Here is a 14,022-nt window from a genome sequence, read left to right as displayed (position 1 = left end):
TAAAAAAAAATATGACCATTTGTAAATCAAATTGTTATACTTGTACTAATGGAATGTAAACAAAATTAGTAACGAATTCAGAATTTGATATTGTCTAAAATTTATACGTGTTTCATTCAATGAATAGTTGTGCACGAGTAGATTCGTTATCATTTGTAAGTTGATGTACATGTTAACCTATATTTAAATATCATATTTTATGTAATGTTCATACTTTAAAGTATCAATTAGTTTTTCAAAATTTGGTTTATAAAATGTCTAAAAGTATATTAAAACAATAATATTTGAACATTCAATAATGTCTGATAAACTTAAGGTAATGAAATACATGTAAATGTTTGTGAAGTCATATTTAATGATTCTACAATATCGAGTTTACACAAAAGTTTATACACTAGCAAAGAATATTAATATTCTTCTTTGATAAGGAAATAGGTGTACAGACAAAGAAATATTAATACAAATGTGAAAAATAATACCTGGGAAAAAAATAAATGTAGATAATAAAGATTTTTGTAAATTTACCCAATTTCACTTTAATAATAGTCATTACCATAACCAACTCTATTTGAAATTTGATGAAATTTAGAGAACTGTTTAAATTTTTAACATCATAAAGAGTCTTTCATATCACAAGTACAAACCTAATTTTTGGGAGACTTATTTCTCCCTTACAGAAAAGTTATAAGGAAGAAGTTTGAGAAATCAGGGAGACAGTCATTATTTGATTCAGCATAATCTACAGGAATTATACACAGATTCAACCTTAATTAAAATTGGATTAGAATCTTTAAAAGCAAGTTTATAAAAAATAAAACAACTTCTTAAAGTTTTAAAAACTTATCCAATCTGATAAATATAGTTTATTTGATGTACATGTATTCATACATTTTATAGATAAAATGTTTTGTAATTGTGCTAGCTAAATGACAATAAAACCAGCTTCTGTACTTTTGTGTATTTTGGAGATATTAGTCCAACCCTATTACCCACTTACAACCTCACTTTAATTTTTAAGATAACTGTAAACAGGTGGTTTTGTGATTATTTTAGCATTAAGTTGGCAAAGTTATTAACTAATTATAAGTCACCAATTAATTGTAATATGAACACTAAAAGTAATAAACAGCGGTTGTTATTTTTAAATCACAGTAGGCATGTTGCTTCACCGTTATATTTTGTAACCCATAGACAATTGCAAATTTTTAATCATAACAGTGGTTAACTGGGGTTGTGAAACGTCTTTTGAATGAAATGTTTATCATTTTAATGTCTTTGGGTTTAATTTGCACGAACGTTAACTCAGAATACAGGGTGACTTCAACTTCTCTTTCGGAGGAAATTCCGGCGAAGTTATCAAGGTATTTCGCCCATGTTGATGATCGGGTTAAATTAGGTTTCTATAAAAATAATTCTCTATTTAATATGGTAATAAAAACAATTCAGTCGGCGGGATTTCATTGGGTCGGTCGCGTTAGGGGAAACATGAAACAGAGCGTCGTGACTAAAACACCATTGTGAGATCACTCAACACCAGATATGGTTCAGTAGAGAGGGCTGAAATATTTAGAGCTAAAGTCCAGACTCGCATAGGAAGAGACGAAACGATCCCAGAGTTGGCACAAGCTATAAGGAAACTGACTAGGCAAGCCTATCCAAGTGCTCCTGCTGATATAACAGATATTTTAGGTATTGATCATTTTATAGATGCTCTTCCAGATTTCGACATGAGGCTTAAATTAAGGGAGTCTCATCTTAGAACTATAAGCGATGCAGAGCTGCAAGCCATCCGCTTAGAAACACTGAAACTTGCTGACAAAGAGGGCGCCAGGTAGATATCAGCAAGGAAATAGTTCCCCTCCGTATGATCAACTTACTAGATACACCTTCCAAAGTTTACAAAGGTTCCATTGCTGCAATTTGTAACGAGGTCAGTTCTGATGATTTTGTGACATATCATCATGTTCAGAGTTTAAGTCAAGATAACAAAATTTCTAAAGAGAGGCAACTCAAAGACAACCCCATACCAGAGCATCTGAAAGAATTAATTGAGAGGTCGAGCACCCATCTTTCTTCCCATGAACAAGAACAGATGACGAAACTTTTATGTTCATATCAGCAATAATTTTCAAAGAATTCCTCAGATTTAGGGCGTACAACACTTGTCAAACATGAGATAGACACAGGAAATACCCGACCAATTAAGCAGAGAACAAGAAGAATCCCCATAGCAAAAATGAAAGAGGCAGAGGAAGAGATTACCAGAATGAAAGAAGAAGGCATCATAGAAGCCTCAGTCAGCCCTTGGTCATCCAACATTGTACTGGTGAAGAAGAAAGACGGTTCTCTTAGATTTTGCGTGGACTTTCGTCAGCTAAATGATATCACCATAAAAGATTCTCATCCCTTACCTAGGATTGATGACACCCTAAATGCAATTTCCGGGTCAAAATATTTTAGTACATTAGATTTGAAGTCAGGCTACTGGCAAGTTGGTCTGGTGGAGAACGACAAACAGAAAACAGCATTTTCTTTTCCGGGTGGGGGACTTTGGCAATTTACGGTAATGGCTTTTGGGCTATGTAATGCCCCAGCCACATTCGAGAGGCTCATGGAAAGATTTCTACAAGGTTTATCATATGATATATGCCTAGTCTACTTAGACAACATCATAGTTCATTCGAAAACATTTGATGAGCAAATCGAGAACCTAAAATTGGTGTTTGAAAGATTAAAAGATGCCAACTTAAAATTGTGCCCAAATAAATGTCAACTCTGCCAAACAGAAGTACTTTTCCTAGGTCACAAAATTAGTGAAAATGGCATTTCTACAGATCCAAACAAGATAAAAGCTGTCAAAGATTGGCCAACACCAAAATCTACAAAAGAAGTTAGAAGCTTTCTTGAGTTAACATCATACTACAGGAAGTTTATACTTCACTACGCAGACAAAGCTCGACCCCTTCATAAATTAACAGAAAAATCAGTTAGGTTCCAATGGAATGACGAGTGTCAAGAGTCGTTTGAAATATTAAAGAATGCATTAATCACAGCCCCAATTTTGTCTTATCCAATTGAAGATGGCACTTTTATTTTAGATACTGATGCTAGATTAGTTAGTTTGGGAGCAGTATTATCCCAGGTTCAAGATGGAACAGAAAAAGTCATTTCTTACTATAGTAAAACCTTTACCAGACCTGAAAGAAGTTACAATGTAACTAGGCGTGAGCTTTTGGCCATAGTAAATTCACTGAAATATTTTCATCACTATTTATACGGACGTCACATCATTGTAAGAACCGATCATGGTGCATTAAGATGGTTACTCAGCTTTAAGAGTCCTGAAGGGCAAATGGCCAGATGGTTCGAGGTACTTACTACTTAGCACCGTGCTGGCAGAAGTCACACTAATGCTGACGCGCTTAGCCGCAGGCCTTGTGTTGGACAGGAATGTTCCCATTGTAACAGAATAGAGAATAAAGAGTCTATAGACAGACCAGCAGAAGAGCAGCGAATGTCGAGAAAAATAATATGTGCTACTACCAGGTCAAAACAAAGAGGTGCAACACCAGAAATAGTCAGTAGCGATATTCTTCCACTGAAGGAACAGCAAAGAAATGACCCAATATTAAAATTTATCATAGAGGCTAAAGAGAAGGGTCATAAACCTAACTGGGAAGATATTGCAGCTTCAAACAACTGTTTAAAATACTATTAGCAAAGATGGGAGTCTTTAGAATTGAGAGATAACATTTTGTACTACAAGTTTGAAAATACAAGAGGTTCCATATCTTGGCTAGCGGTGATACCGGCATCAGCGAAAGAGACAATTCTCAAGCAACTACATGACGGGATTACGGGGGGACATTTAGGAATTAAGAAAACCTTACTTAAAATTCAACAGAGATATTTCTGGCATCAAATGAGGAAAGACGTAGAGAGCTGGTGTAGAAACTGTCATTTTTATGGAAGTAAGAAACCACCACCAAAGAAGTGGAGAGCCCATCTTCAACAGTATAATGTTAGAGCACCTTTAGAACGCATAGGCATGGATATTTTAGGGCCATTCCCCAGAACTAGTAGAGTAAATAAATATCTCTTAGTAATTGGAGATTATTTCACAAAGTGGCTAGATGCCATTCCTGTTAAAGATCAAGAAGCTATAACAATAGCCAAAGCTTTTGTTGACAGAATAGTATTCATATTTGGTACACCTTTACAACTTCATATTGACCAAGGGTTAAACTTTGAGTCTACAGTCTTCAAACAAATATGCAACTTACTAGGAATCCAGAAAACTAGAACAACCCCCCTTCATCCCCAATCCGATGGTATGGTCGAAAGAGGAAATCGAACCATAAATCATATGTTATCTGCATTTGTCTCTGAAAATCAAAAGGACTGGGACGAACGTATTTATTTATTAATGTTAGCATATAGGTCATCCGTTCACGAGACGACTAAAGTCACCCCCAATGAAATGATGTTTGGTCGACAGGTTACATTACCCATAGAATTAGTGTTTGGTAGTCCTACAACAAATATAGATCTTCCTGACTGTAGTGAAGAATATGCCTTTCAGCTACAAAATAGAATAGAGAAAATTCATCAGTTTGCAAGAGAGAACCTTCAACTGTCTTCTGATAATATGAAAAGGCGCTACGAAAAACAGTTAAACATACTACAACTTGAATATGGTGACTTAGTTTGGCTATTCAACCCCAAAAGGTCTAAGGGCCTCTGCCCAATACTTCAGTCCAAATGGGAGGGTCCCTACTCAATCATTCAAAAGCTGAATGATGTGGTTTTTAAAATTCAAAAGAATAAAAACTCAAAACCAAAGATAGTACATCATGACCGCCTCAAACCATATACATGCACTAACAACACCAAGTAGAATTTCAACACATCACCATAGTAACCAATAAACACCACTACCCCACAATATCAGCAACACCTAGAGTAGATCTGCAGCTCTGCAACTATATAATTCACTAATAATGGTGCATACGATATCTTATAAATTATTGTTTCTTTACTTTGTAGGTCACAATATATGAGTGCAATCAGTGCCCAGGTATCAGCTTCGAGAGGAGGTCTTTATGTGAGCGCCACCATTTGAAAAGCACTCAGGGTTTGGATATCAGTGCTCCGTCTGTGGAAAAATCTACAATCGTCAAGATAATCACCAAGGAAAATGTTTAGGGGGGGGGGGGATAAAGCTCAAGAAGCGGACAACAAGAACTCTAACTGCAGAAGAAGCAGAGGAACATCGCAAATTTATGAAGAATTTAGGCAGTAAGATGAAGATCTCTACAATCCAACAGGAACGAACGCCACAAGGAAGAAAGAAACTCAATAAAACAATCGAAAAAGATCCCATTCAGACCACAAGAGAAAACCAAACCAAGAAAATTCAGTTAAGCAGCAGAAAACAAATCCACAGAAAAACGTCACGTCCCCACTAAAAGAATCTACTAAGGAAAATCAACAGAAAAACGAAACCATCATAACATCTAAACCTCCGCAGCATAAGCCAGCAACCTCATCAGACAGCATTCCTCCAACCCTCCCAACTAGAAACTCACCACAACCATCCTCAGATGGTTTATCTCTATTTGCTGAGGAGTTTTCCGAGGATGAGTTGCAGGAGGCGTTCAAAGAAGTCGCTACCATGGGTTTTCCTAAAGATCTTTTTCCACCCGTTGTAAAGATCAATTCCAATTCAGCCTCTCTGTCCGAAGCTATACTTGGCGCCATATCCCCCGATTCAGATTCCTATACTCCAACTCCTATACCATCTACAGCACCAGTCTATAAACCGACACCACTTAACCTAAAAGATAACAAACTAGAGCAGAGCTCGTGGCAAAGCCACGAGTAGGTCTTCCGTTGTTGCTGCGAGTTGAAAATGTATGTGATATGGTGTCAATAATTTATAATGACTAAACTTTCAGTTCTGCTTTTGTTATAAAAATGTGTTTTGATTAAAAGCCTGTATATAATACGTGTTTTGAAAAAGAAAGAAAGAAAATGTTTTAGGAAAACTATCTGTCGAACACAGTTTATGTAATCGTTTCAAACATTCTTTAAAAAATGAGATGTTTAATAGCGAGTTAAATTTTCAGAGGGTAGCAAGCATTGTTACAAGTACTCATGATTCATGTGAGGAATTGTGTTTTTTTGGGAGTTGATTTTAATCAACTCTCCTATGCAGTTACTCTAGCATACCGAAACTGAAACTGTGTTTGCACCTAAGTACAAATCATCGCCGCTGACAAGACTTAGTTCTTGAAAATAATGAAGCATTTTTATAAAGGAAACTTTTTTATACATACCTTGGAAATAGTCAGATTTTAAATGGTACGAACAATTTGAAGTTTTATAAGTCGTGTGTATTCCTATGCCAGAGTTCAATATATAGTCTCGTTCAACCATCGGCTGTCTCCTTACATCTCCGGCAAGTAGAGAGTCAGTCTATATTTAGAGGTCGCATCATCAAGCTATCACGTGACCTGGTATCTCTTACTTGTCGGAGATTAACGGAGACAGCCAAGCATCTGGTTGAACGAGACTAGAGTTCATTATTGGTTGGATCCATACAATTTTTGAAATATTTGGAATACCAAAACATAGTTTGATGAATCAATTCTATATTAAAATATTACACAACATGATTCATTAGAGGTTTTCTCGAAATTCTAGTCGGAAAAGTCAGAGAATTCATATTATAAAAATTTGCATAATTCAAATGCAGATTATAAACTACTTGCCAAGCAAACTAGCACATCGTTGATTTTAAAATAAATAATATTCGATAAAATCAACTCTCGTCAGTACATCAGTGCTTTGATTTAAAAACCGAACCCGCCTACAAAACACGTAACCTTTTCTCTAAGATAACTTCTTTATTTAAAAATATTTCAAAATTTTTGAAAACTATGTGCAAGTTTAGAATTGTTGCGTGATGACAAAATTTACAGACCCTGCAACGTACTACTACACCAAAAAACGTGCGACTTACGTGCGAGAAACGTTTCGTGTAAACCGTATAGCGTTTCGTGTGATTGTGAAGCGTTTCGTGTAAACCGTTTAGCGTTTCGGGCAAAGCGTGTAAATCGTTTCGGGTAAAGCGTGCGAGAACCGCGTGAAACATTCATCAGATTTCATTCGGAACTCACTGACACTTCAATTCACTTTCAATTGATGAAAGGGAATATATCCAAGATATCTTCATTGAACAATTTTCACTCATAAAATTTCACAGGAACGAAAACAATTTTCTTACGGAGATTTATAATGGGAAATGTTTACATCTTTTCTCCATTCGAAAGTACTCGGGATACCTCCCGCAATTTCTTTATGTTATCATCATGGCTAATTAATGGCTGATGCAATGCAAAATCCCCGTAGACTTTCAATATTGGGATGTGTATTGAAACCTGAAGCGGTAGAAGGGGCTTTTCAACACATATAATCGGGACATTTTTCATATAAGTTTGAGCACAAAGATATTTACTATTATTGAAATATCAAGCAAAAAGTGGTGGAAGAAAAAACTCGGGACATAGTATATCTTATAAATTTATGAAACTTTGAAGTGTTTTGAAATTCTTTATAACCAGGGAACAACGATGTCTATATATAGATCAGTAATAGGATAAGGTAATGTCAAACATCGAAGACTGTACGAATATTTAAGAAACTGTTTTTTTTTTACAAGTGTTACCATTAATAATTAAATCAAAGTTTGCCTAATCTTCCTGGAATTAAACATAGGTTGTAAATTTACTCTGTATAAAAACTTTCTTCATGGTTACTCAGTGTGAAACATTCTGTACCTTAGACATTTTACTTTTCCACTAAGCATCCGCCTTCGTTGCCTTTCCTTTACACTACATCTAAATTCATCATGTTCATAAGTGATTATTTGTTCGCATTTTAAAATATTTATTGTCCGTTTTCTCGGACTCCATGCTAGGAAATTTAGTTGAATATAAGCTACGCCATTCTTATCCATGTGCATGTTGTCGACGGCGCGCGGCCAAAGACATTTTCACAATCGTTCTTTAAAAAGCTTTAAAGTTATACAATATAGGATATACATGTAATTTTTATATACAGACCTTAATTAATTTGTTTGCAAGTTTATAACTAATGATTATTCCTTTATCGGCACCACTTATAATTTACTCAACTCTCTCTCTGTATCTCTCTCTCTTTTCTTTCTCTCATTCAAGTCACGAGCGGCACTGTCTTAACTCCGCCCAGCTACGATCTGATTGGACAAAGGTCAGTGAAAACATTAGGTAGAAACTTTTCTGGAGTAAACCCCTATTAAACGCTTCATTGTACTTCGCTGTAACTTAAACGATCATGTTTTGATAAGCATATATATTTTTTTATTTATTTACATCGATAACTCTTACTGAGACCATTCGACTTTGTACAAGCAGCACACATAACCTCGGACATCGGGTGTCTCCTGCACCTGGCTGAACCTGTCAATCAAAACCTCTGTGTATTTGTTTTCATTGGATGGTCAAGCGTCTCTTTTTTTGTCAATAGCCAATGGAAAATTAATGACTTCAAGGTAATCAGAATCAGTATTTGATGAAGCATACAATTCAAATGACAAATTTTTTATTAATTATCTGAAAATTATTTAAACCACTGTGAATGGAAAACAAAGAGTCTTAGAAGTAATTAACACACAGGGATTTGCCTACAATGTACACAGTCATGCAATTACTAGTAATTATTATGGGAATCTTTACGCATGGTACTTAATTCGAACAGATTATAACAATCTATACACTGTACGCCGTTACACATGTACGAAGCGCCGGTAATATATACAAATATTGAGTCAAAAATTTAAATCATTTTTATTTCTTGTTCTTTTCAATACAATGTGAAATTACTTTCAGAAAAAAATTCCGAAATACTACTTACAACTTTCTTTTTTGTGTAATCAGTTGAATTTGTTCTTGGTTCATGTATATATATGTACAGAACATACTTATTTACGCGCGAATGATACGACATAGGAAAAAAATAATCGGTTGTTTGTAGAACATTTTTATCTTACGAATGTGACTAATTTAATTTTAAATATTTTTCAACATTATCAATGTAAATAATATCAGGTGTATTTACTGTTTGTGTTTTTACATCGTATTCTTTGAAACCAATAAAAATACTAATGTTAGCAGAAAAATCAAATCCCGCCGAATACTGAAAAATCGATTTCAGTTAGCAATCATACGGATTTTATTTTTGGTATTGACAGGGACGTATATACTAACGTTAGTATATACGTCCCTGGTATTGACTATTGAGTTACGGTAACTTTTTTTCTGGATGATTTTATTACATGTTTTTATTATTTTATGTAAAAGCACCATTCCAACAGTTACTCAATTATATAACAATTGATGACCTGGGGCTATATATGTTCCGAGCTGTGTGCACTGAAGCGACACAAGATTCTCGGTCGCATGTGGCGATTGAATTTACACAGACTGACCGAATAAACAAACGGGTGGAAAAGTGAAACAAAATGTTACACATGAGAAGAAGCCACCAAAAATGATTTTCGATAGATCTTGATACCGTTTTGACAATTAAAAAAGTCCAGCGCGAGCTCCTGTCAGCGGGGCGGGAGGGGGCAGCAATGAGTTCGCTTCTACAAAGAAACGAACGACCATGTAGAAAAACTACAGAAGTGATTAATATGTGACCGATAAAATCTAATCTAAAGTTGTTTAAAATTCATATGAATTTAAAAAAAAATAATCATCGAATGCCTCAATTCAGGACATTTTTTTATCGTGCTAGCACCTACTGCAAACATGTTACATGGAACTTTGATTATAATTTGATTTTTAAACTACCTTGTATGCTATCTATAAATCAATGCTTAATCAACTGTACAAGTTTAATGAATTTATCTTTTCATCTTAAACGAATATAATAGTTGAAAACATAATAAAATATAGTTGTGTCCGTGCAAAATATGAAACATGAACGCGCGATAAGGTACATGTAGAAGAACACGAATCGACCCCGGATTACTTGTCCACTCGCGCCGGTTCTCCTCAGCCATGTGCTATTTGTGTGTGTGTGTGGGGGGGGGGGGGGGGCGGGGGTTGATTTAAAACATTATTTGTGCAGTATCTAAAATATTTTACATAAACAAACTAACCATTCATTTATGTCTTACATGTACGATGTTTACGATTTGGAGTAATATCGCTCATTAATATTCATTTACACTCAAATGTTCAATTGAATAAATACAAGATGGACAAACTTTTATAGGATTAAATTAAAACAGTTCCCGTTTTTACGGCTATATTAACTCAAACACGTTTATATGCATGTAAGTGTGCGTCGCGGTGTGAGAATCTTGTGTATTAAATACCCGCTTAATTACCGCTAGGTAGTGCAGCCGTGGCTGATCTCATCGGCCGTTGGCGAAGGATATATTACGTAAAGGTACATGTACAACGCACAGACAGGAACAGTTCAGAACACAGGAAGATTTGAAAAGTTTGCAGTATAATGACCATACTCTATCAAATAGAAGTTATTTATTTTAAACTTAAAACCCACAATTGATCTGTGTCTATTATTGCTTTAGATTGAGAATGACATTGCTTTTATTAATTAACTGAACGATTTCTTAATTGACACCCAATCGTTTAATCCATAAAAAAATTATGTGTAATCAAAACGAAACCAATTATCGAGTTCGCGGCTAAATAAACTCATACATGTATATGAGAGACACAGCTCTCGTGTATTAGATAACCGCTGACCGCTACAGCCGCGAGCATGGTGACCGATTTTCTCGGCCGCGGGCGAGGGAGAGCTTACGTAATGGTACACACACACACAGCTCTGATTCAAGGTAGATTTTAAATGCATGGAGTTAATAAATAAAATGTAATGATTAGAGTTTTTTAATTCCATATTTTGTGGTTAAATAGAAAAGAAAAAGAATGGTTTTTTTTTCCAATTGCCGTTTTTAATGATTGTGCACTATAAGAACTTAACAACAATGACTTAAACTCCTAAAAAAAAGCATGTACTCCACCAAAAAAAAAATTTCTTATAAATTAATGCCTCCTGTATAAACCAGCATACTTTCTGCGGCAACTTTATGCCAGTTGTACGCACAAAGACTTTCGTTAACTTGTCAAATGAAAACAGGTACATGTCAACATGTAAAGCTTTTTACACTCATACTACACAAATCACTCACAAAATAATATTGTTACGACCTTTATGAGATCCCAACAAACAACTTTTCCAGCGACATCCATATCAAAATCCTAACCGTTTTTGAGTTATTAAGCAAAAACTTTTAGGGGCTATTGGCCCTTAATTTAAGGGGCCAGCCCTTTTTCATTGGTGTCAAATGAAAGCCCTTGGTATTCTGCACAACTTTTATTCTACATGTCTTAACAAAATATTTTTCGTCAAAAAGATATAAAGGAAAATATGTCTAAATTTTTGCACTTTTTGGAATCCCATTTTTTGACCCCCTACCTTTTCCTAAATAAGGAACGTAATCCAAAAACAAAAACCGATGTATACAACTTCAATGTCTTTGTTATTCAAATTCGTTGGATTCCCATTCCCTGCTATCATAGTCTCGGAGCCTTTGTCTGGAAACCAAAGGCCCTAACAAATTTTAAAAGGGGAATAACTCGTTAACGGGAAGGGAATTCTAACTTTTATGAATTGATGAAGATAGTGTTTTGTAAAGTCCATTAGCCCTGAAAATTTGAGCAAAAACCGTTCAGAAATGAGCACGATATGAAGCCTCAAAGTTCGCGTCTAGGAAGAAAAAAAAAAAAAAGAAAAATAAGAATAATCTTAACCCGCACAATAATAGAAAGGTCTTCCGTTGGAAACGGAAGACCTTAACTACAACATTTAAAAGACGCTCAAAAGAAAAGAACTGTACTGAATGGTGGAAGAAAGTTCGAGACATCTGTGTCTACGTTACTAGCGAAGCCAGATGGTCTCCTAGCGAAGATGATTGGACCAAAAGGCATCAAGCCTTACAGTGTGGACAATCTATATGCGTATTTCCTAGACAGAAATCCAAATTACTTTTCTTATGTATTGGACCGGATTACCTTAGAAATCATGGAACTTTCAACATTGACTGTTTGCCAGCTGACTTATCCACTCTGCAACTATTGACCCTTGAAGCGAAGTACTTTGATCTTCGACACCTTCAACTTCTCTGCGAAAAGAAAACCATAGACATTCATTTGAGGACAAATGCCAATTAGTGAGGGGGTAGTGTTACAACCCCATTGTGTTGTTCTAATCAAGAGTGATAAAATAAGAACAATGTTATTAATCAAATCATTTATTTATCTAGTTGTTACATGTTTTAATTTTATTTGTTGATAATATTAACTTAAAATATATATATTTGTTGACAATTTACACATTGTTATGGTGTTCTACTTTTGTGTGAAACTGTACATCACCATGCGGTGAAATACCATGAAATAACGAAGTTAACGACACTGACACATCACCATACATACGGGATAATGACGATAGTCCAGTTAATCATCTAATCATTACATCAAAGTTCATTAAATATCATTTACTCCCTGTATTCTCATCAAGTATCAGCAAGTCGACGCCGACGATATCGCTGCCTGCATGTCTGCTGTTGCACGAGCTGATCGAGATAGCGCTTGCTGTAGATCATCACCTTGAATATTCACATGAAGTTGTTAATTGTTCATCCTTTTCTTCTAATGCTACTCAAGTATTCTCTGTCGATGTAAAGATGGCGTTTCGTCTTTCTTTTCACATCCCATGCGTTCAATTGCAGACTATTTCCGTTCATGAATATTAATAAGAGGAAGTCACGTGACATAATATTATATAAGGCCGAGCCCGATCCGAAATCGGCACTTCGGTCGCATCACCAAGATGAGTCAGCAGCAGTTGCTTTTTCAGCCCGACATCCCCAGTCAGAAGGTGCATATTTAACACCTTTTAGGTAAGTTCAACATAATTAAGACAGGGTTTCATTCATGAAAAGTATTTATTAGATCAACATCACCTTCTGCACCATCATCACCTTCCCCTTAGTTTACTGCACCTTCCCCAGGGATTTACCAGCACCTTCCCCGGAGATAATTAGTTATTGATTTGACCTCACCTTGTTGATTGTTGTTTATATAGAAGGTGCCCAGCCCCTTTGAATTTGATTAGTACCTTCTATAGTATCTTGTACCTATAGAGTATCTGAGGTCTGCACCTTCCCCTATGTTTAGCACCTTGAGAATATCTAAGGTCTGCACCTTCCCCTATTTATAATACCTAGAGAATATTAGAGGTCTCCACCCTCCCCATTTGCGTACCTTCTTCGAGTCAACGACCTTTGAATAGCAGCACCATTGATGGGACCAGGATAAAGAGCGCGTTTTTACTTTGTTTTAATTCTTAATAAATTTATAGAAATATTTATTTATCTTTGTCATTGCTTGATTTCAGCCAGGTACAGAAGGGCTCACACATTTTTGAAACAATTGAAACCCTGTATCTAAAATAAGAGGTTGATAAATAGTCTAAGAGTGTCGGTTGCATTTCAATATATAATACAGCAGAATTATAAAGTAAATTAAATTAGATTATGATGTAACAGATAAGCAAGTAAAATCGCAAATTCTATTTGTAAACACGTTCATGTAGACTGGGTTTTTTTGGTATTGCTTTCATCAGATCTTTGATCCGCTCCGACAAAGTCGAGGTCGCTGCACAACTTCATTTTGAACACCGACTATCAGACATTTCGGAGCGTAACAAAGATATGATTTTAACAGTTTTGAACTGCTTGTGCAAATATCATATATATAATGCCCGTAATCAATATGCCAAAGTGAACAACCATTGGTCTTAAAGTGTAAACACAATCAGTGTAAAGCTTTGTTACCCTATAACCCCACATACATGTACTTATGAATTTTATAAATTGAA

At 35.4% G+C, this 14,022-nt stretch overlaps 1 long non-coding RNA gene across 2 annotated transcripts; it reads right to left on the bottom strand.

Moving 5' to 3' along the window:
- Nucleotides 1–419: 419 nt before the first annotated feature.
- On the bottom strand, nt 420–13,021 carry LOC105345970 (uncharacterized). Of its 2 annotated transcripts, none has more exons than XR_004598408.2 (3): nt 12,576–13,021; nt 12,153–12,262; nt 420–5,836 (listed from the first exon to the last, which is right to left on the bottom strand). It is a non-coding gene; the product is annotated as an uncharacterized lncRNA (long non-coding RNA). The 2 variants fall into 2 exon arrangements; XR_004598409.2 differs by having other exon boundaries at nt 12,642–13,021.
- Nucleotides 13,022–14,022: the final 1,001 nt, after the last annotated feature.

This window comes from Magallana gigas, chromosome 7, assembly GCF_963853765.1.
Source record: "Magallana gigas chromosome 7, xbMagGiga1.1, whole genome shotgun sequence".
NCBI classification, from domain to species: domain Eukaryota; kingdom Metazoa; phylum Mollusca; class Bivalvia; order Ostreida; family Ostreidae; genus Magallana; species Magallana gigas.
This window is presented reverse-complemented; position numbering and strand designations above follow the sequence as displayed.